The 25064-nt window shown below is 36.6% G+C and overlaps 1 protein-coding gene and 1 pseudogene across 1 annotated transcript in view; one reads left to right on the top strand and one right to left on the bottom strand.

The window, feature by feature from the left end:
* Window positions 1-25064, bottom strand: part of CDYL (chromodomain Y like) — a 479328-nt gene that overhangs the window by 377514 nt on the left and 76750 nt on the right. The gene's annotated exons all lie outside the window — the stretch shown is intronic.
* LOC126048577 (zinc finger protein 513-like) lies at window positions 9330-23230 on the top strand (annotated as a pseudogene).

Below are 25064 nucleotides of genomic sequence, written 5' to 3'. Positions count from 1 at the left end.
GGTGTAAAAATTACAAAAATCAGAAGAAAGCTAGATGTGACAGTAAGGGTTTAGCTCATCCTGTGAAAGGTGCTTGCGCCTTAAAGCTGAGTTCTGAGAGAATGCAGCGTTTCTGCAACACATGCAACATAGCACTGATGTTGAAAGATGCTCATAAAATCCATGAAAAGGGTCCTGATGTGGATCGTGGCTTTAAATGCCTTTATTGTTGCATGACTGAGTGGGACTTAAGAAAAATCATTTAAAATCACACAAGCAGATAAAGGAAACCTACCAGTGCCTCATCTGTGAAAGTGTTTTTATGTCACTAAGTGCCTGGAAAGTGCACAGAAACAGCCATCAAAGGAAACCTCCTCTCTTTCATTGCACAATATAGTCATCATCTTTTGAAACTGAGCAGATAAGAAATCTTCACGTAGCTTGCTGTTATCAGGATCCATTTAAATGTCCACACAGTGATTTTACCAGTAAGTCAAATTTTATTTTTTATTCTCATACAATTGCCTCAGCTGTAAACTTCTCTGTATACGTAACTTTACTTGGTCAGCGCAAAATTCATTAGAGAGTTTCAGCATAAGCTGTAAATGGTGTCATGAGAAGATACAGTAAAATACCTTCATACTGGTTTAAACAAAGAAGGTATAAGAATTGCAAAAATGCTAAAAGGTGTTGTAAATGTTCACTTTTTGTTGATGTTCCTTCATTCTGCAAAATCCTGTCTCATTTCATATTGTGGATTCTGAATATTTCTAGGAGTAGTTGACCATCATATTCCAATAACTTCAAAATTACTAGCTTTTTAATGGCGCTCTAACATCACTGTAAAGGTACTTCTATCAAGGTTAACGCTTTTTATCTCTTAAGTTTTGTGACACTGCTAATAGCTAAATATTATCTCCATTTTTAAGTGGAGGACCTTGACAGAGTAACATAACCTGTGTCTCTTAAATCACAAAAGGACGCAATTCCAGTATTCTAGTGCTCTTCTCCTTTGCATTGACTACAAATGTTGCTTTTGTACCAATTGTACTTTATTTAAGCAAGGAGGGAAAAACGTAAAAATATTTCTGTTACTAACTGCAGGTGTTTCGCCCTCAATAAACCATTTAGTCCTTACCTTCAAGTCTGTAGGTAAAATGTTGAAAGATTTGTGTACAAAGGTAGTCTGGGCGTTTTTCTGTTTAACCACTCAGTGTTGCAGGTGATTGCAATGATTGATTTCAGCAAGGTTTCCATGGCTGCTACTGATAATAAAGACCAAATTCTTGCTGTCTGGGTTGAACTACTAATTTGGTTCTTGACTGCTTAGTAAGGCCAGTGCAAAACCAGGTAATTTATGTGAAATAAGATGATGGCTCCCAGGAGTGCTCTGGAGTTTGTGGCAGCGGTCAGATAAGAAAACAGGCTATGTTAGGAGCATTGGGGAATATGGAATAACAGGGCTTCCTGTGACTGTAGCAAGGCTGGGCATTGCATCTGTGTGGTCGTTTCGGTTTTGAAGGGTTTAGACTAGATCATGTGTTATGCAGTCTAATTCTGAAGTCGTCTTTGGGATAGGTGGGGTGGTTCTGAGTTTTTACTGTTTAAAAGGGCGGGAGGTAGAACTTTCATAGAAGGTTATTGCAGAATTTGTGCAGGAAAAGTAACTAAAAGGGTCATCTTTAGAACTAAAAGTAAAATGAGTATCTTATTTGCTTCACAACGAGATACAGTGTCTCCACTTAATTGTATGCAACTGTAAGCCAATAACAAGGTTGCAGTCCAGTCTAACCTTTTCTCTAAGAGGTCGGGAAGGAGAGCACATAGAAAGACAGCTCAAATTCACAGTATTTCAAAACAGATGACTACAACAGTGAAAAGATTTATGAGTGCTTATATGAACAGTGTTTTCTTAAGTGAAAGAACTGTTTTGTTTTGACAAATTATAAGTTGTCTCTTGAATGAGTAATGGGAGGGGCAGGAGAGAAAAATTAATATATCTCCCTTACAATTGTGGTGAGAAAACAACCTGGTACTAGGTTTTCTGGGATACTTTTGATAATTTCCATCACATCTGGGGGCAATGAATTTTGAAGATTATAACTTACCATTCACTGTTATGTTAACATATGCAGAAAGTTTACTTAATTTTGGCTTCCTGTTGAAAAATTTAGTAGGTTAAATACTTAACTTTTTAAGCTCTTGGTAGTATTATAGAATTGTAAATATTTTATTTGTTTTGAATATTGTTTGTATTTTTGTGATAAATGTGAGCAAAGGAAGCCTTTCTAAATATCTGTTTAACACCATGCTGATTTCCATACATTTTTGAGGTGGAGAAGAAACATTAAAGAAATTGAGAAGTTTTCAACTTGATAGTATTTTTCAGATGTTTCATTCCATTAAAGGGAGTTTTACTCTAACATTACAAAGAACTGTTGTCTGCCAATTTATTATGCTTGTGGAGCTGATACAATAGATATGCAAGCCTTCCTGCTTGCTGTGGGGATGGTTTTTGAAATAAGTTTTATGATTCTTAGCACTAAGCTTGTGTTTAACTTAGTGTCAAGTTTTAGCTGTAATTGCTGACGTTATTTGCTACAGTATGCTTGTTATAACTTTTAACCTACATGAAAGCCAAACTGGTTAGTGGAAAAAAATGTACAAACTGCTGAAATGCCTTGGTAGAGTATACTGAAGTTTCTTCTTAATTTCTTATTTAGGACAAAGCTATCAATTTGTCAAGCTGAGAGATTCTTTTATGTAATTATGCAATATTATTTGTTGTTTGCTTGTCTGAATTAAAACAGTTGTTGATATTTGTATAGGCTGTGTAGTGACAGTTTACCATCTGCATCAGAGAAAAAGAGGCAAAAGACCTGAAAGACTAATCACACTGCTTGTCATCATTTTTGGTCTTTGAATCTTAAGCCTTAAAAAATTAGTCCAGAAGTTGCTACAAAGTTGAGTGATTTTACATTTAAATCTTTACAAGAAAGGGTTAGTGGTCTTGATTGCATTTCCCGTTAAACAGAAATCCTCTATGCAAAATCTGCAACCTCCAGTTGGTACTTCCTCCAGACCAAATTTAGACTGTCAGCAGATGTGCTTAGAAGAAAATGGACAGTAAAGTGTATTGCATCTCACCACTAAAAACGATCGTTTGAAGCTTGGGTATATTGATGTTTCCTAAGTATATGATTCTTCAATATTTTTCATATGCTCCATAATTCAGATCAGAATAACTCTACTGCAAGTATGTGTTTTGCTAACTCATTTTAAATTGTGGTTTGAAATCTTTGAGAACTGATTGTTATCCTGGTATTTCTTTGTTCTGTTTTGACGTTGGGTGAGAGGAGTGCATTGAGCATCCTTAGAGCTAAGCTAATCTTGCTTTTGCTGCCAGAGGCCCCAAGCTCACATTGTGTCTTTATAATTAATAATTGCTCTTTATTCTGAAATACTGTGCATCTCGGCTAAATTCAGCCTCATATTGTTTAAATAAGCACAAAATGCTTTAAAACTACGTAGGAGTTAAGTTTGAACTTTTACGTTAATGGTGGTTTAACATGGAGAAATGTCTGTCTGCTATTTTAAATTAATATATTTAATCTGATTTTAACCTATTATAACAAACTGTGGCTTTTGGCTTTTAACACAGCTAAGGAATGGATCAAGGTCTACAAGCATCTGCACAACCATGATTACAATTTCAAGCTGCATCCGTGTACTGAATGTGAGAGATGACAGAGACTTTTTTCCAAATGTAGGTGGATTTTTTCATTATTTTTTTTATTCCCCCCTCCCTTCCTTCAATAGGTCTCTTTCTTTTACTTTTTTTTTTAAAACTGTTTAGTTTATAAAGTGCAACAAATACTTTGTAAATACTGCAAACATACTGGATTTCTGATGAAATGTTTTACTTCTGTCTGCTTTTAGAGTGGAGGTGAATTTCCCAGTGCTAAGTATGTGCTTAATGCAAGTGTATGTACAAGTAAATTTGTTTTAATTAGAGGAAGAAGGCTTTAAAATTCATTAAGCTAGGCTAAAACTGGTTTGAAGGGGGGAAGAGGATTAGGGGTGACTTACAGTTTGCTTGAAGGCACTAAGCAAGGATCTCCATCTTCAAAGGCTAGTGGTGGTGGTGGGGTGTAGCAGCTGCATAGAGCTTGCAGCTGAGCAGCTGTTAGGTAGAGGAGAAAAGATGATGATGACACCTGGTGCAGAGGATCTGGATGCAGGACATGACGAGATACTTGGGTTTTGGATACTTCTTATGTTGATTTGAGTTTCTAATGGGCTTATTTTGGCAATTGATAATTGCTTGGTTGGGTAACCAGTTATCTGTTAGTTTAAAAGGAAATTATTCTTTATTCAGTTAGTAGCAGCAGGTTTATCTTCCTTCATCAATCTTGCTCTGTCTTACTCTGCGAGAGCTTTATTTCCATATGTGATAGGTAGAGATTCTTGCTTCATGCAAGGAAGACTCTGTACAACCTCACAGTTTTATTGTTTTTTGTTATCAAACATCCCTTCACTTGGGGGGGCTAGGGGTGTGGGATACTGTACTGCTTAAAACATCAAGGCTGAAGGATGCTTCATGTCCGAAGCTTTTCTGACTTTGGCTTTGTGTCAATAAGACTGGAATAACACCAGAATTGTAATAGTCTGAATGATGGCCAGCCAGGTTCAATTTACAGTTTAGATCTTTTTTGACCATGAGTTTGGTCTCTTTCAGATTCCTTTTTGGACATCTAATGATGTCAAAAATGCATGTTGCAGTTCATACTATTAGCAGTTCCAATTCCTCAGACCTTGACCTACAAAGTCCTAGACTTGTGGCTAGAACAGAGTTATGTGGAGAGGCTTGTCCCTGTGTCTCTGATTTCTGACTGCTGCCTTTGGTTAATCTCCTTAACTGAAGCAGGGTGAATCTGATGGGGAAATTTATAGATTTACTTTAGTTTCATCAAATGAGCAGTACTGATGGCTAACTTCCAACACTTAATTCTTAAAGCAACTTTCAAAGGACTATCCAGCTTTGTCTCGTGCAGGGTGAACAAAAGGGAGGGTGAGCTGTGCATTCTTACACCATCAAATTTGATTTTGTGATTTATCTTTTTATAGTGGTAGAGACTATACATCTCTAACAGCATTTCCTCTTCATGCTGTTCTATACTTTCCCCAAGATTAAAGGGCCCTTTCCTCTGAAAACAGAAATTAAATGAATTAATGACATATGCCTGCATCTCGCACGTCTTCTGTATTTTAACTGCTTACTTCATATTTAGTGTTATAGAACTGCACTGCATTTTTTTTTTACTACTGTAGACGCTCTGCTTTGTTACCAATGTTGTTGTTCATTTAAAAGATACTGTTTTCGCTTGCTCTCCTGTCTTGCTTTTTTGTTTGTTTGTTTAAACCATGTTGGCTGAAATTTCTCATGTTGGCCTTTGCTTCCACCTGATAGTTTTCCTTTAAAACCAGATCAACCAAAATGATTCAACCAATTTTCTAGAATGCATATGGGGGGGAAAATTTCTGTTGATAATGTTTTCAAGTGGAACCAGTAAGACTGTGGATACCTTTTATTTAAAAAGCCCTAATAGTCCATGGCTTGTAGGAAAGATCTAAGCAGTTTTCAGATGGTGTCTTCTGTTAGAATAGATGAAAGGCACACTCCTGATGGAGAAGTCTGTCGAGATTTCACCTCTTCACAGCCTCTGAAAAATGCAGTGAATAGTGAAGATGCCTTTTTGCAGGAAGCTAATTGTGACAGACCATTTTAGGGAGGCAGGGACAGGAACTAGGAAAACTTGCCAGTTTTCTTTGATACTTGGCTGAAAGGGGTTTTTTTATTCTTTCATAGAGACCATATAAAAAAAGTTGGATACTAAAGACCAGTGGGGCTGTGTCGTGGTTTACCCCAGCTGGTGACTAAGCCCCACACAGCTGCTCACTCGCTCCCCTCTGGTGGGGGGATGGGGAAGACAGTTGGAAGAGTAAAAGTGAGAAAACTCATGGGTTGAGATAAAGAGAGTTTAATAGGTAAAGCAAAAGCCGTGCGCACAAGCAAAACAAAACAAGGAATTCATTCCCTACTTCCCATCAGCAGGTAGGTGTTCAGCCATCTCTAGGAAAGGAGGGCTCCATCACCCATAACGGTTACTTGGGAAGACAAACGCTGTAACTCCGAACATGCCCACCTTCCTTCTTCCCGCAGCTTTTACTGTTGGGCGTGATGTCATATGGCCTGCAATATCCCTTGGGTCAATTGGGGTCAGCTGTCCCAGCTGCTTGTACCCCCCCAGTCTGCTCGCTGGTGGGGTGGGGTGAGAAGCAGAAAAGGCCTTGACTCTGTGTAAGCACTGCTCAGCAGTAACAAAAACATCTCTGTATTATCAACGCTATTTCCAGCACAAATCCAAAACACAGCCTCATACTAGCTACTATGAAGAAAATTATCTCTATTCCAGCCCAAACTAGCACAGGCTGGAAAACCTGTGAGAAGTTGCTAGAGGACATGATGAGATGAACTTGAGCAGAATTTGGCATGTTAGGAAAACTGCTACTGGGATAGGGCATAGTGGGCAAAGAATAAAATAGTGAGGAGTCTAGAGAAAGAAAATAACTTGGGCAACAGGGTGGCCTCAAGTGGATAGAAAGGATGTAGAGTCTCAGACATGTGAACCAGCATTAAAATAACAGGGTACACCGTTGGTTCTATATGCTATTGCTGTTGTTACTCAAATGGCAGCTAGTTCAAGTATCAGAGGTTTCTGGTGTATCTAGGGGTTTCAGCAATGCCGGTTGGCCCAAATATAATTCTGCATTGTGAAATCTGGAATTTATGTTTTAACTTCTTAGGTATTTTATTTCAAATAATAAAGCCTAAAACATGTTAAATGCATTTTTAAAAAACCACAAAAAATTCAAGAAAACTCGCAGTAAAGGTTGCAAAGTGAAACATTCATCATCTGTGTGGGTGGGTACGCTTGCAAAGTCTTCAATTGTCTGACTGGACTGTATATGGATTTCTTTTCCCCCACACGATCCTTCCAAAATTCAGTGTGTAGAATGGGTGGTGCTTCATTAGCCTCGGTTTATTGTTTCATGAGCATAGAGTATATACACAAAAAGCAACGAAATTAAGGTTACCAAGGCAACTTTAATTTTGGCAATTCCTGATTTTTATTTCTTGACTTAGCAACCTTAATGAGCTGGTATTTTGTTTGGTTTTTTTAATATAGTATTTATTTTGTGTTGTGGGAAATATGTTGGGAATCTACATTAACATACTAAAATAAATTGCCAAAAATGCCATCATCTTTAGCAGTATGTCCTGCATGTTCTTAGTTACTAGGCTGTGAGACTGTACAGTATGTTGCTATAGGTCCTGCAACATATAGACCCTTTAGGATCACTGGCTTCAGCTCCATCATGACATCTTAACATATACTGTGTTTGTGGTGATGTATTGACCACTGAACCACGCTGGAGAAGCTGGTGTACACTGAATGAAGGGTCAGGTAAGTGGTTGTTTATTCATAATGCTGTCTTGAATATACTATCTCAAAAAAACATAAGGCACTTTATTATTATTTTTTAATCTGTAAATGGTCATAAAATTGGCAATTTATCCTCCCTTCTCCCCCATTCGCTAGAGGCTCTATAATCCAACAGCATTTGTAATCTGGTACTTGCTGTGCCATCACATTAAAAGGAATTGGCAATTTAATAAATAAGGCTTGATGACACTGGGTAGGGAAAAAATTTTATTTTTTTCTTCCTGTAAACAGCAGTGTACTGAAAAGTCTTACGTTACCAAGTTCTTGCAGGGAGCATTTAATACATACTGCTTAAGTTGATGGATTTTACAAGTCACCTTCAGAGTTGGTGCAATTGTTTTGAGATTGATTCACTTTTATAACAATTAACATCAGCTTTTATGTCTTGTTTGTCGTCTTTGGGGAGAGGGAGGGTGAAAAGAGAATTTTTGGTACTTTGTTACTAAAATAATTAACTCGTACAAAAGCAGTAATATGTGAACTATATCGGGGCTGCAAAGATTGAGTCCAATTAAGTGATTCTGTGCCAAATGTTATTTTCTATGGATGAAAGTATTCCACTCTGAAACAAATACTGGCTATCAGTCATCTAATGGGCTTATTTAATTTTTTCCTAGTCTTATAAAATATGCTATATATTTAAAAGTGTACGCAGCACTGTTTTTTAAGCTTATATTTTAGGTTGGAAATGACTGTCATTTCACTGGTCTTGATACTAGTCTTAACAATGTAATTAAAATTTTACACTATTTTACAGTATATGAAAGGAAACTTAATATTTGGATATTCCTAACATAATTAAAATAAATCAATTCCTTGCAATGTAACAGCTATATTACGTAAATATGTTGCTTGTTCTTTATCTACATGTATAGTGGTTGTTGGAAGTTTAGCTGAGCAAACTTAGAAAAGACAACTATTTAAAATGTGCATTGTTAGATAAAGCTTTTGTATGATAAATACATAGTAATCTGGTAAACCCAGTGGATTCAGGTCAAATGAGATAACTGGAAATCATGTTTCTCCTTCCTGCTTTGTCACTTTTAAAAAACAGGCTTGCTTATTGTGGTGGCAAGTATGTCAAACACAGTAGTGACTTTCCAAATGCTATAATTTTTATCATTATAGTGTGTGCTTATCTAATTTTGTTTTTCTCTTTCTTTGTGCTGAGCAGCACTGTGGCAATTTTATAATGAAAGTGTGCATCCAGGAATGATAATCTACTTCTAGTGTGTGTGTGAATGGCAGTTAAACACTGCTGTAAGTCATCTGCTTATTCATTGTATTTACAATATGCGCAAAAGTAAATTAGAGCAGTTCTTTCCTCAACATTACTTATATTTAACAACTTGGATCTAATTCTGGCCTACAGTTTAAAAATAACCCAGACAACACAAACCAACCAACCAAAAACAACCAAAAACCCCAACCCAAACAAATGGCTTGTCTAGCTTTTTTGAGAAACTGGTTTTTTTCCCTTTGTGCATGTATGTTTCACAAACAGAACACAGAATGATCAGCAAGGGGTTTTTTTTCTCTGTTAGTGGACCGAATTATGAGGGTTACACTATTTCAAAAGTCCCTCTGCAAGTTTGTCTTTTACCTGAAAATATCTTACCTCAAATTCTTAAGCCTTTCTAGTCACTGATGGTAATGTAAAATATTGGTTGGTACTGTATTTTGGGTTTCTTTTTTGATTAACTTATTTCATAATTGGCAATGCAGAGAAGAGTTGAAAGAGCATATGAAAATCACAAAACTTCTACAGCCCTTCTGTCTTAATTTTGGAATCAAGTATTCAAAACCAGTCATCAGATGAATGGATATCACAAACAAATCCATTAGGAAAAAACAAAACAAAACAAAAAAATCGAAAGAGAGCAAGGGAAGAAAGAAGGCTGAAGATAATCCTGTGTGCTCCAACACAAAAGCAACAAGGAAGAAGGAAGTAGTAGGTATGACCTGTATTATAGCAAAACTTGCCATTTTGTTTGTTATGCTCCAAGTACTTCTGTAGATCTCGATTGCAGAACAATTGATAATGTGGCACATTTATTTATTTACTAATGTATTTTTACAAGAGAGTTGCCCACAGATAACCTGAACAAATATAAGTTACCCTGTTCAAATAGCTGTCTTCTACTTGGTTTGTGATAGTACCAGTCTTTTGAATGAAGTAAGCAGGTGCTGATCAAAAGGTACTTCTAAAGGTTTTCTCTTATATTTTGTTACAAACAATAGCAAAGGAGACCCACTGAGATGTGCTCTATGAGGAGCCAAGAGGTGTGCTGTGAGACTTCTTGGAATTCTGTGTGTAAACTAGATGAAAAAACTGTGACACTGTACAACTTCCTTTGCAGTCATGGCTACGTTTCTAAGAGGCATATTTATTGAAGCACCAATTTTATCAGCTAATGCAAAATTCTACTTACCTGCAGTTGTAAGAGTTAACACTAAGACTTTGATGTCAGGTGCATCATCTCTTCCAAGGAGAACTTGAGTAGGCATTTGAGGCTTTCCTGTTACTCAGAAAATATCTTTTTTTCTTTGATAAAGAAGATGGTAATCTCTAGTAGCCACCTGTCCATGAGTTGACATCACACAATATTCTAATGATAGTTTTTCTAGTATTTAGGTGGAGAAGTTAGTGTACATTCTGTTTCTCTAGGTTTCTTCTAAGTATGTGAGTTTTGTTTTGGGGATGTTCTTTGTTGTTGTTGTTGTTTATGGCCATACATATGTCTGTTACTATTAGAAAACATTTTCACAATAGACACCTTCAGTTTAACTAGAGAAATCACTTTCTGACCCTTGAAGTTATGTATTATAATTAATTCATATTGTCAAATTTTTTCCCCCAAATAGCTTCTTTACCCCGCTGTTTTCTAGGACCGAAGTAATCATCTATACTGAATCTGGATTTTCTAGTTTGGTATTGTTATTGCACATCTGGAAATAAATAAATAAATACATGTTTCAGTAGCTTGCTGAAATTGGTGTAATAAAAATAAAGAAAAAAAGGAATTTGGGTTTGGATAGTCAAAGGCTTGATTACTTGTAGTGAGCTAGCAGCTTTGCTAGTAGGTAGGGAGTAGACCAACGTGCTGGTGATTTACCTTTCACATAGGTGTGTCTTTTTTTCTTTTTTAAGTAGTCAGTTCACAAGCCTTGCCATAGTCAAAGCACAGTTCAGTCATTACAGATTCACAAAGCAGGTAGGCAAATTGCTCCCATGTTCAAAGTGAGGTATTTTGAAATAACTTGTCAGTTTTAGAGAAGTTGGAAAAGTATAAGGTTAAGCACTTTACATCATTATATCATTACAGCAGTTGTTTTTGAACCAGTGGGGTATGGCAATCCAAATTTAGTTTGAGGTTTCATATGAAATGTGTCATTATCTGATGAACGCATTACCTGTCTGTTTTGGAAGTGAAAAGAGCACTTACAGACTAGGTCTCTGGAGCTTTCCCTGGAATGATGCTTGTAATTACTGTAAAGTTTAAGAACTTACTTGAACTTTTCATACCTAGTTCTGACTTGAGTTTTGCTGTGCTATCTGTACAGCAAAGCAAACTTCACGTTAAGACCGTTTCTTTCTTACAGCCTCTTTGAAGGGCGAACTAATGAAACTAGCAATTAGCCGTAATACCAGCATGTGGCTGTGTCTTCTTTCTTTCCACTAAAGGCCCTCAGCCCATGGCAGAACAGAATCTGTTGGGAATGGCAGCCGGTTCAGTGTTGCGTCCTGCAGCTTACATTGAATAGCTGGTGGCAGAATGGCATAAAGATAATGCTGCTATGCTGCCTGCGGCTCTGAGTGCGCGGTCTGTGCTGCTACACAGAGCTCCAGAATGCCAAAGCAAGTGGCCTCATTTTCTCTTCTTCCCAGAATCGTCTCTCGTTATGCCTAGATTAACAGATTCATTTGGGTGATATAGAGTCTATTGATACTTTAAAATTAAAGCTTAAAAAAAAAAAAGCCTTTAAACTGAAAAAGATCTGCTCTCACGCGGTCGAGTGATCGGAGAGATGTAGGTAATGATACACAGGGAACAGCGGTTCTGGCTGTCTTACGGTGCTTTTTTTGTCTGGTTGCTTTTTTCCCCAGGAGGGGGCAGCAAATGAACAACAGCACACCGGCTTTTACTTCTCAAATGCTTTTTCAGTGTTCCTCTTTGCCTGTAAACCTCAGTGCAGACTACATACTGATTTTAAAATTGTGATTTCTACCTAATTTGTTTGCTACAAGAATAGGTGGAATGTATGAATTAGAAGTCTTAATTCTTTTCTGTATTAGGCAGTAGAATTTATTTAGTAAAATCTATTTCAAGTTTATAAAGAAGGCAGTTCTATGTGAAGGTTGAAGATTTTTATGACTGTGGCATTTAGGTGTGTGTATATTTTAAAGGTTAAAATAACCAAACACCATGACATTATGAGTTAATGTCACCTAAGTCTTGCTTACCTCTTTCAAATATTTATTTTCTATATTTAAAGTTAAATTAATGTAATCTTACAATTAAAAATAATGTTGTCATGGCCATTTTTCTCCCATCAGAAGATAAAACTGAGAATACACTAAATGTAATGATGCTTTTAATTCATGCACTAATTAATGCATTCTTGTACAAGGATGGCTTGTATATTCTGCTGACAGTGCAAGCGAGTTAAAGGCCTCAATTCACAGGCATTTTACTAGTGATACTAAACAATATAACCAAATTTTATTGTCTCATTTCAGCAACGAAGTAGTTTTATCATCTAAAACTTTATGGAGTATTGTTTTTTTTTTAATGACTATGTGGGAAAATGCTGATTAATACCCATCACTGAATTTTTTGAAAGTGTGTGGCTGTAATTCTGTTTTTCCATTACAGATCAAGTAGTTAGCAAGAAGCCACAGAGAGAGGGCAGTCTAATCTTTTTGGTTGCTGAGTTTTATCCAATAGTTCATATAAAGAAGGGAAAATCATAGTGGCAGCTGTGAGGATCAGCTGCCTATAATCAGTGTTCAAAAGCTAACTGGGAAGAATGTTTCCTAATAAGACTGATTTACTGATGGTCTTGCCTGACTATTTCATTAAAATCATAAGTGTTACAATGCATGTGGGACCTTTATGGAGCTTAAAACTTAATCAAGAGTACTCGAGACCCTTTGGTCTTAGTGGGTTGGAATTTCCCACCGTCTCAAATATACCTTATTTACATCTGAAGGATGAAAGGGTAAATCATCCATATTACAATTCCAGGTTCCTTTGGACTTTTGCTCCTTAACCTTAGAAGATGAACCAACCCTCCTAGTAACAGTGTCTTCTCCGTAAAGGAAAAGGAACACATCAGTATTTGTGGGGAGTTTGTACCGCAAGCACTGCCTGCAACATTACTAGAATGCTGAAATCTGCATTTAAAGCTATTAAATACGCTGGAAATAGGCAGCTATGCTTACGCTTTTTTTAAGGAGTAATTCAAATAGCTAGAAAATCCAAATAGCTCTACTTTTCTACAAAGCATTTAATTCCCTAACAAAGAGGGTTCTGTTACGTCATTGTGAAAGACATCCTTTAAATGCATAAAAAGTACAGTTTTAATTCTGATTTCAGTGAGTAGAAATGGTAACAATTAACATATTCCTAGTCTGTGAATCGATATGTTGTACTTCTTGAAGTACTGTACTTGCATTGGATTCACAAAGATATTACAGAAATTAGCCTCTGCATTTTTGGTCTCTGCTTCATAGCTCTAAAAAAGTTCTGTCTGTCCTGCAGTGTTTAGAATCTAGATCTTTGACAATTTTTTTTTTTTTTGTGATAGTTTTTCCTCTTGAAAGATCACAAATTTTTAGGGAAGAGAGGAAAAATTTAAAAAAAATTTCAAAGAGTTATTCAGAATGGCATAGCTTGCCTTTCAGAGTTGGCTTTCATCTTGAAGCCCACTGTTTAAATCCCAAATTTTTCCATATAGGCCCTTGGTTCTACGGAGATCACTGGTTTAGCTTTCACACCTTCTATGCATCAAACACTTCATCAACAACTCTCCTGAGTACTTAAGTTCCCTCATGCAAGTTAAGAGCAATGTAAGCTTTATTTCTCTGGTGCAAGAAAGTGTTAATCCACACAAATAACTGAGAATTAAATCTCCTTTTGCATCTTTCTTGTCTTGAATACTGTTGGCATAAAATAACAGCTATATGAGTCACTCTTAATTTAGAATTAGCAGGAATACTTTTACCAGTAGAAGTATTGAGTGTAATATAAACTAATTTCATTGTTTTCTAAAATACTTTCGTTTTAAAATAGCAGGACTTTAATTACTTTCACGAATGTGTCATGAAAATATCTGTGTTTTCATTATAGAGTGTTTAAAGAATGAGTAATCCTGTTTATTACATGCAATATGTGAACGTAGTGCATGTATTTGGAAATAGTATTTACTTAGTAATTAATTATTTACAGTATGAGTCAAAAGGACGTTGTTTCCTTTTGCTGAGTACTCATCAATAATCTGGATACAGATGTAAGCACTTTTTAAACCTGCTATAGTTGACTTCCACAGGACAAGGATTTAAAAGTTCTATGCTTATATTTATCCCTTTGAAATTATTGTGTGTTAAAAATGTCTAAAAGGTAGACCTGTGTTTGAATTGTGAACACCCAGTTCTTCCTCTGTTGTTGCTGAGTTTTGAGGAACTTTTAAGTGCTTGAGACATAGAGTTAAATGGTTTTGAGGTATTCTAAACATGGTGTGGGGAAGAATCTGGAAAATCAGGGAATTTGGAACAGCAGATCTGTGATCTGTGTAGGCCTTTTCAAATGTTTTACAGTTTTATTGCCTAGGAATCCTCTCTTCATATATAAGCGCACATATAATTTTCACGTGTATTATTTTTCCCTTTAAATAAATTCTACTTGCAGGCCTGAAAGAGTAGCAGGTCATGCAGTGAAGAAGGTAGAATGTCTTTTGCATCCAGACAAAAAAAATTCTAGAAAACTTAGGCGGACCATTCAAACATCAAAATACAACAATCCAATGTGATCATGTTGCGTTATGCAGCATTGTCTGCTAGTAAATTATTTCAACTCAGCAAAGTATGGATAATATAAATAAATAATCGGAACATAATGAAATAATAACTGCAGTATTTGATTGTAGGAAGGTCTGATAGGAATCTTTATGCTCTCATTTTTCCCATAGTGATATCAATCTCTCCTAACTAATAGGCTCAAAATACTCATGATAAAAGGCATTAAAAGCCTAAATTAACACAGTAACTGAGAAATGTCATCCCTTCAGACCACTTATACAGGAAAAATAGATGCTTGTTTTCCAGCTGTGACAAGGTTAATTTCCTTTCTGACAGGAAGCGTTCCTATACTTAGCTCTGCAGAAACACATGGGAACGCATGCTGGCATCAAAGCCTTTCACTGCCAGTACGAAACAACGCTCGAGGCCTCTCTGATAGAACAGATGCAAATGTATACATGGATTGCATGTATGTCTTCTTCATGTTACCACTTAGCTAAACTGCTTAGGGAGAAAAAAAAAAAAGTACTGTACAGTTAAATATTGAATGCTGTGTAGGAGTGCTGCTTTTGTGACATGAAAAGGATTTCTACAGAAAAGGGGTATGTTTTACCTATTGGTAGTTCTCCCTCTTATGTTGAATATGCAAAAACCAAACACTGTGGTCCTGATTTAACAAAACAGGCAAATATTTAACTGAAATGGTTTTTTGTGGCATTTAAGGGTATTGGTCATTAAGGCTATATTTGATCTGGTTTAGGATCCATATTCAGGAGACATCTGTGTAATGGTATAGACACTGCAAAGACAAGGACAGCTTATGTTCCTGACTTGTTAACTGAAAAGGATATCTTTGCTAGTTCACAGGGATGTGGACTTCAACCAGTTCATAATTTTTTGTTCTGTACTGGTGCTGCATTGCCAGGAAAGAATGGGAGTGTCTTCTCAAAACTTTTTAAATCAACTTGCACATATTGGCCTATTTCAAGATTTTTAATATAATAGATTGTTTGTCCACTTTGGCTACATTCCCTTCCATTTTCTGGAAAGCTTCCTGCTTCAGTTTTCTGTTTCAAAGTTTTATGTTGAACCTCTATCAAAGGCCCAGCCTCTCTGTGACTGATGCTCTGGGGTCCTTTCTGTCTCAGTCAAGTGATTTGTTTACATAGAATTTGTGTTGCCATGGTTATATTAAGTCCATCATTCTGCCAAAAAGGCACTTGTATTAGAAATTCTGAGTTTACACAGAAGAACGTACTTTGTAGCACTGTCTGCTTGGAACTGTTGGATCTGTTCCATCTTGTTGATATTTAAAAAGTGAAGCCTTACTCCTTTTTTCTGAACTGAGCATTTTACAGGATTAGAAAATAAGTTTAACTGAATGAATAGGATGGGAACGTGCTATGTTGCATTAATGGCCTTCTGAAACATGATACTTGATGTGTGCAGTGAGCGGGTGGACAGGACAGTGGGGACCCAATTAGATGCTTGTGATAATATTTAAATAAATCAGCTTGCCGAGAACTCGTCCTATAGGACCTGGCAGCATAGTGTATAGCGAATATCCGCCTTTGTCCACACTGGCAAAATTAACTTTTCAGCGAGTTGAAGAAATTAAACACTCTTGCAGTGGCTGAGTATGAGTGCAGTGCTCCGGCAGTTGAGCGACGTGGGTGGTGTTCCATCCCGCAGCCTTGGAGCCATAGCATCACACGAGGCAGCAGAGGAGAGTAGGCAGATGTCTGGCACGAAACAGAAGTGTGAAGGGGGCCGATAGACGTCTCATGCTATTGGGACAGATGGCTCTCAATCTCTGTGGTAGGAAGTATACCATGTCTTCAAAGGCAGACGTTTTCTCTATTAAACATTCTTAGCGAATGTAGAAGGCAACCGACAGTGTTTCAGAAGGTACATGAAAAGAAGAGTGATACCCAAAGAAGGGCTAAGTGACTTCTAGGAGGCTGGCTAGGCAGTGTGGCCAGGCACTATTAATGATGTTCAGGTGCATAAGTACACAAGGGACCAAAAACATGCAAAATAAATTTAACTTTTGCAAAAAATGAACAAAATAAGTCACTGTCTAGATGAAAGATTGCAAAACCAGAACTGTCTCCTATTCCATGTTCTGCAACTGACCTGCTATGTAACCTACAGTAAACATACTTAATGAGTTTTAAGAAGCTGCTTTTTACCTATGAAAATGTAATTTATTATCTAGATATCAAGCCATTGACAACTGCTCCTGAAAATGTCATCAGCCTCTTCCTGTTTACTTCACCATTGACAACTGGGGGTAAACATAAAAAAATGCTTTGATTTCCACATCATGCTGACTATGCAGTGATCACTCAATGTGATATCCCCTGCATTAATTCTTAAAAGATAATGCTAATAAAACTGGAGCTGGAGAGTTACTTGTAATAACATTGGTGTGAAATGCTGTCTTGAGGACAATTATTACTGTACCAGGGTTGGTGTTCTTAGGACTTAGATTCTTAAAATATGTTCACTTTTCATTATTTTTTTAACTCAAATATATTTGTTTGGTTTGTGTTTTCATTTTTGGCTGCAAAAGTGAAAATAGGTTTGCCTATTTGAGGGTTGGACCAAATGACCTCCAGAGTTTCCATTCAACCTCAATCATTCTGTGATTCTGCTTATTTTTTTTTTTTAGTCCGTGGTTTCTTTCCGGTTAGGTTTGTTTCAGGTTCTCCACTGTAAGGCTAATATTTCAGAATTTTAGTACATCAGAAAAATATGAAGATAAATATTGTAAATTAGAAATTGTCAGTGGGAATGTAGATGAAAGGGGAGGCTAGTCCTTTAGGAATGTACCTCTCAATGTTTTTGTTATTGAAAGTTATTGTTTTCCTTTGTATTTGTGAGGTAAATGTCCTTGCTGTCTTTACAGAAAATTCTTTGTGTGTTTTCTTCATTAAGTTAAAATTACTTTCCCTTATTGTAATTTCGTTTTGCTTCTTGAAAATTTCCAATTCTTCTACGTTTCCCCTTTCTGAGGGATTTTGTGTGCTTGTTGTTGACATAGAGTATGCTGAAAGTTGGCCCTCTGAACTTTTGATTCAGAAAAAGAGATCAAAACTAAATTTGGAAGTGGTTCTGGCCAGTTTTTCTTGATTAGACTTACGGTGGAAGCCAAATTTAGATCCAGTAGGTCTCCTGGTAAAACAGACTGTAACCTTTAACTGCTTAGACTGTTATCTAAGATCATGCTTCATTAGAAACAAGATCATGTGAAAGATGAGCTGTGGCTTTGAGGATGTGCTGTAAATGCTAATCCACTGATTTTCTTTTGAATATCCCACACAGACTTTGTGTTCCCATAGAATATACCACATCCTTCATACTTGCTTTTCATTTCCTGGTAGGCAAGAAGCCTTTCAAATGTGAGATCTGCTCTTATGCCTCCATTGATGCAGGCTCTCTGCAGTGGCATTTCAGACACCTGCTTGTGAGAGGTGCTACAAATGTTGACTGTTCATATGGTTGGTAAGTGTAAATAATCCCTCTGTCAGACAAATTATGTAAATCTGTTGGTTTTAAAAAAATCCAAGGAACAAAAAACCCCCCAAACCAGAAACCCTCCCCCCCACACTTTAAGGTATGAACTCCTACCCATTAATAAAAGCCAAGTCAAACATTTAAATATATTCCTGTTTGGAGCTTGGCTCTGTGAAGGCTTTTTTTTGTTGTTGTTTAAAGGGTTCACTTTCTATCCCTTCTTTACAGCTCTTTCCGTGTATAACTACTGCATAGATTGTGCTGGAAGGTGCATGGAATGCTAATGTGATAAGTACAAAAATATCTGGTAGAGGAAGGTGATAGTATCTGTGTCTGAAGGGGTACTGGACAAATGGCAGTGATTTGTATAAAAACAAAAATGTGTTCATTCACTATCTCTGTGTCTTAATTTGCTGTATTAGGTGTTCCATGCTGCTTTCTCACACTGATTTTGTCTGCAGCTTTGCTTGTAGTGTTTTGATTCTACCCTCCCACCCCTGCTGCTTGAGGAAATGATGACATTTCTGACAGTGCTAACGTTTCATTTTGCAGTGTTGGCACAGTGTGTCATGTGACGAGTGGGAGCATTAGCTAGTCTTAGTAAAGCTGTGTTGAAAGTATGTACTTAGCCTTACAGGCTGTTTAAATGTTAAATTCTTGTGTGTTTAAAATCTGTACACTAAATGATGTACTGTTTGCTTTGTTTTTCTTTTAAACTTGAAAAGTTTAAACTAAGATAAGCTAATGGCCACAAGTCACTTGTTGAGGTAGGTAGTGGTTGGTGGAGAGACAGCTTGATTAGCTTTGTTAGTTATGTGGGGGAAAGCTTAATTTACTGTTTCTTTATCTGTCATAATAAAGGGAATTATGATTACAAAACTAGTGCTCTTTTCGGAGAGTCTTTTCATGCCAGAACTAAAATCTGGAAATACATCTATCAAAAGTGTTAAGATACCTCAAGCTTAAACTAAATTCCTTCACAAAGAGCTTTTCAGTATCTGGTAATGGAATAACAGGGAAAAAGGCTTTTTTTCTGCATTTTTACACAGCTGCCACAAAAATTAGGAAGTGTAAACATTACCCAAATGTTGTAACAAAAAATGAAGGAAATTTGTATAATGGAATGTTCACTTACAGGCCTTGTTACAAGGACAGATGTTTATTTGCAGGTACTTTCTAGGAAATGTCCAATACAGGAGAAAATAGTGGTTGGAAAATTTGAGGAGAGTGGTAGTGGTGAACTCTACAGACTATAGAGTGGAACACTGGTAACCTATTTCTCTTTATGCCTTACTGTAGTAGGCACAAGAAATCCAGTTTCCTCTACTATCAGATAAACTTTAATTATAGGATACAACTAAGCATGACAAGGGACTGTCATTAAGTCCTCTACTACTAAAAATCTATTTTTTTAATAAACCATTCTGTAATACCTGTCATAGTATTTTGTCTCTTTTTGCAGTATTTACAAGCAAACTTATTTGTAATAAGTTATCCCTACTTACAGGGATCAAAGATTTTGTTGCTTGCAAATTAACAATGTGCCTCTTTCCACCAGCCTACTTTGCCTTGTTAGGTGCATGTAAGCATGCATTTGTATTATGATGGCTAAACTTTTGCTGTGGAACTAGTTCCATTGAAGTTAATAGAATCGCTCTTTAATAAGTTAAAAACTTTTATTTAATAATGAGAGTCTATGACATCAGGAAGTGAATGTTTTACCTGATATCTGTAAGAGAAAACAATAACACTGTCTGAAAGTACTCTTTTCTTGTATGTAAAATCTGTACTTGCAAAATATTAGTTCTTGTCTACATAGTGGTAACTGCAAACGCCTGCCTAGTGTTCCAGACCTAAATAGTTTGGATGTTTGAAATTGCCACTTGTGAAACAAGTGCCTGAATTGGGTAAATACAGTTAAGGTTTGGGGTGTTTTTTTTCTTAAGTAATCTATTTCAGGTCTGTAATAGTCTTAAGATTTTTCTGTTTCTGTAATTATATAAAAAATACAACAATATGTAGGAATACAAAAGAAGAAAAAAAGAAGGAAACCCCCCCACCCTCAAGCAAACCCAACCCTTTTCCAGTCCCCAAGCATATACTTTACACCCACATAGAACCCATTGACTGAGTCAGTGGGCTGTATTCAAAATTGATATGTAAAATGGTAGAAATCACACATAAGCACACATCTGCATATAAGCAAGACTAAGGGTTGCATAACTGCAGTGACGAAATACACAGAAAAGTGTCACCTCTAAACTTTTCCACTATTCTGATTTAGTTTGTGAATTAATATACATCGTATACTGATGTTCAATTAGAAAAGAGTTTCTTTATTCAAGCTCTCACCCATTAAGATTATTTGTGCTTTGAGTTTACCAGAGACATTGAATGAAAAACAGTAGTGAAATCTGCAGTGGCAACTGCTCATCAAAATTCAGGATTACAGTGGAATTTAATTTTAAAGCGCATCTCTGTGTGTATTGATATACATACACACATAAATATATATACATAATGAACTCAAGACTTAAAATGTGTATGTAACTGGGCTGTTTACAAAACGCAGAGTCCTTTTACTTTAAGGCTTTTGTCATATTAAGAGCTCAGAGCTATATAGAAAGAGATGTAAATTTGCTTGAGATACCTGCCTTGCTTAGTGACTGTGGAGAGTGAGATGACTGCTTCTGAAGGCACCGAATCTGACAGGTTCACATTTTCAGTAGTTTTGCTGTCAAAGACTGCAAGAGGATTTCCTGAAAGTTGTGTGTTCCTGATGATGATACAGGTAGGGATTTAAAGAGTTCTGTGCTGCTTTGATAAGAATGTATGGGAAAATATTTCATTTTTTATGCAAGTCTTAGCTTGAAATCCCAAGTTTTTCTATGCCTGTGTAGTAAAATATTTTCTCACATGCCAGATCAACCAATTACATTTTTTTTGTTAGGTGTGAGGGGAAAGGAGGGTTAAGGTATACTTATCTGATTAAGCATACTTTAATAAAGTCCTGTCTTTTGCTTGTTGCATTCATATAAATAAAACCACCACCTAAGTACCCCAATCCTGAATATAGAAACCCTGTAAATATTTGCAGCACCAATCAAGAGGTTTTTAAACTGGTATGGTGTATACATTACTGAGTCTAAGAATTCATTTTAGCCAGCTTAGTTGGTTGTTTAATCTGATGTCTCTGTAGACCCCTTCTGTACTCAATGGAGAATGATGGGCATGCCTACAAGACATCTTAATTTCATATGAGACATTACTTAAATGTGTAGGTTAATTCGCCCCCATTAGGGGTTACTTACTGCCTGCCTACAGCTAACTTTACAGAGGAAATCTAGGAGATAATATGCTTGTTGGCTAACATTATGTGGGATGAATCCTACTGTAGGTGATTGTTTTAATTTTCCTAGTTCATAGGGCTGCAAATAGTTGTTGCCAAAATAAACTGATCCTCAATATCTGTTTAAGGGAAACCTTAAATTCAGAGAAGCTTACATTACAAATTGATAAGTTCTGGAATCTGATTGACATTAGGTAACAAGTGCTGAGAGTAACCCACAAGTCTCAGTCTGGATTCTCAAACAGCCTGTACACAGTTGTATTCTAGGTTGGCCTTATTCAGGGGAAGCACCAAGACCCAAAGGTTTAGATCCTAGATTTGGTGTTCCCTGAATCTGGAAGAACTGAGGTTTGCTTAGGACCAGATGATAATTCCACTGTCTCAGAGCAGGATTTAAACCCATAGTAAGCATGTAGCATACCTCACATTTTAATATAGAATGAATCCTTGACAGTATTTGTGTTATGGTTAAGTTTTTTTTTATTTTGAGGTATATCCCTGTGTCATAATGCAAAATAGGTAGAATGAAAAGACAGATGCAAGATCAAAACTTTTCACTATATTCAGACTGATTTGCAGCTTTCACTCGAGCTGGAATTATATGCAGATTCACATGCACATGCAAATGTATGCATCTGTGGTGTGTGTGGCTGCATGCTGGTGCAGTTGTATCCTGAGGATGTAAATGCATAAAAAATAAATTGGTACACGAGCTTGGAGGAGTTTAGATTCTTAATGCCTGTTCAGAGGTTTTATTTTCAAAGAACAGGTATATCCACAGGTGCACAATTGACACTAAAATAGAAATATTGCTGAAAACATGGTGCAAACTCCACAAACTTATGCCAGTGGTAGGAAAAAAAAATAGTGAAAGGCGTTGTCTGTCTTGTGTAGAATGAGACATTTTAGGTCTAGAAATCCTCACCTAGGAATACAGCTAGCTGTAAGTGAAATCACTGGACTACGAATCAGGAGAGCTGCATTCTGGTCTAGCTCTGACACTAGAAAGAGCCATGAGATCTTGCTATGGATGACTTAGCCCCTGACTATTTTGGATTTGTGAACACTCCAGCTAAAGACTGCCTGTGTTTGTGCAGTGCTCACTGCTATTGATGGTACTAATGACTGATACATTTTTAATTTTTTTTACAGCATTCAGAAGAAGAGCTTGGACCTTCACATATGCTGACATCACACTGGAGAGGCATTTGACTGTAGTTTTTGCTGCTATTCTACCCCTGACAAGCAACTTCTTTGAAAACGCGTAACACCTGGGTTCAGGAGCCTCATCAGCCAGATCCCAGCCTGCCTTTACCTTCAGATCACTTCCTGTGGAACATTAGGTTCTTCATGTTTAAACTTCCACCAGAGCATCACAACAAATAAAGAAGCTGTTGGCATTGTCAGACTTTTGTGCTGAAAGCCAGAGGTTATCTGGAAGAAGAGGAGAAACCGTCCTTATGTGGTAATTAGAAGCACTTAGGATGGTCTTCTCAAAAAGCTTTGTGTACATTATTGTACAGGTGGTAACTCCAATCTGCTGAGAAGAACATGGAGATTTGTGCTGCACAAAGGGTGGACATGTTGACTTTTGTTCTGCTTACCTCTTGCTGATACATTCCGCTTACTTACAAATGAAGAGTTTGGCATTTCAAGGCAGAATCTGTTGAAATGTACCAAAGCTGACAGTGAACCCTACAGGTGGTTTCTGTACTACATATCTCATTTTTAATACAGGTCTCTATATAAAACAGTGTATGATTCAAGAAAATCTACTGATGCTGTAGTACTCATAATATGGTAAAAAAATTTCATTAAATTTCTTCGTGGCTATTTTTATAACAAAACGTGTCTATTATTATAAGCTAATCTAGTGTTAAAGTAAAAATATAAACTATTGAAATATGACATCAAATAAACTTGACTTGAAAATTCAGTGATTAAATACATCTGTACCTTATTTAGCCAAATAGAAATCACTCACTTTAAAAAAAGATTAAATCAGAAGAATGGCATACTTTCTAATTTTAGTCTGTTAGAGGACTGGTTTTACTCTAAGGCTCCACATTTATTCTTTGACTATGGTGGTTTTGTGGAGTCTGTTATGAATGTTACTCAAGATATGTAACTCTTGCTAAAAATAAAAAACCTAACATCACAACTTCCTACTAGACAGAAGCAAACAGTGACTGAAGTGTGTCTACACTGTTCTCTTAAACACGATTGTAAAGAATATGCTACTTCAACACAATAGACGTTTCCCTTCAGGTAAGTTTTAGATTTCTTGATTTACAGGAATGTGTTAGTAAGAGAGTTATGTGCAGAATAGCTACTGGCAAATTGTAGGTAGAATCCTTATTAAAGAGAAACTTTTTTCAGAGAAGAAAGAAACTTTTGAGCATCACAGACCTCATCTTCCTGTTGCACATTTGGAACAGAAAAGGTTGGAAACGTATACCAAGCATAAACACTTGGTTCCTTTTCATCTGGGAGTGTAATGCTTGGACAATTGCAACTAAGCACATACATAATTACTAATCGGAAATATTTTCTTTCCTTAATACAGTTTACATTGCAGCATTTTAACTTGTTTGTACAGTAGTCTGATGGTTCTTTAACTTGAAATTGCTTGACTGGTAAGTACTTATTTATGACAACAGCAGTACTTTACTCTGAAGGATTCCAGCAGCTTTTCACTAGCTTTGCATTGGGGAAATATTTTGATCCTTGTTGATGTTAGGCCCAGAGGACGTTGACTTAACATGTTGGTTGTTTGAAAGCATTTAGCAGTAGCAAAAGATGCGAACTGCAGAAGGGATGTAGATATGTGGAATTTAATTAATGAAACTGGAATTCAGCCAAAAGTCAGATCAACAGTTTCAATCGTGCAAAAAGCACAAGGGGACTTCTAATAGTTGGTAAGTGAACTGAGCTTTCATTTTGATGTCACCTTGACAATTGTGGTGTAAGCAATCTAGTACCTACTTTTCTAGGGAATTTATTCAGTAATGTGAAGGATGGTCTATACCACTTACTAAATTACTAGTAATTACAAGAGATTACTTCTGGCAGCATTCTATCCTGTTTTCATGTCTTTCATATAAGCACCAAGCTCAACCTTAGCATTTGAGAACAGGCAGGAGTACAGCGTGGAAAAGCAGAGCTGCAGGCATAGCATGGTGCAGTTGCATGCCCACTAGAATTTTTAATGTGCTGGGATTTTTTTCCCCCATTTTTTTCCCCACTGTTGTTAGTGCAGGGTGTATAACAGCCTTGATATGTTAATTAGGAATGGGATCTTGAATATAAAATGTGCTTTATTTCTTTTTTATGTATTTATTAGCCTATTGTAAGTGGGCAGAAATACTCAGCATTAGCTAGTTTACTGACAAGACTGACTACTGACAGCAGTTTCTGTACGTATAAGGTATGATTTATGGAGCCAAATTCTAATCTGTTCTTTATACTAGCCTCAGGCAGTAGTTATTCTGCAGTAAAGTGAAAGATTTTGGTATGTCCTTGTAAGTGATCTTTCAGTATGAGTATGACACAGTCTATCAGAAATACTTCCTTGCTCTCCAGAAAAGGAACAAAATTTAGATACAGAAAGTAATAATCTTGACATGTT

This window comes from Accipiter gentilis, chromosome 20, assembly GCF_929443795.1.
Source record: "Accipiter gentilis chromosome 20, bAccGen1.1, whole genome shotgun sequence".
In the NCBI taxonomy this organism is placed as follows: Eukaryota; Metazoa; Chordata; class Aves; order Accipitriformes; family Accipitridae; genus Astur; species Astur gentilis.
The sequence above is the reverse complement of the archived record's forward strand: the minus strand, read 5'-3'. Positions and strand labels throughout refer to the sequence as shown.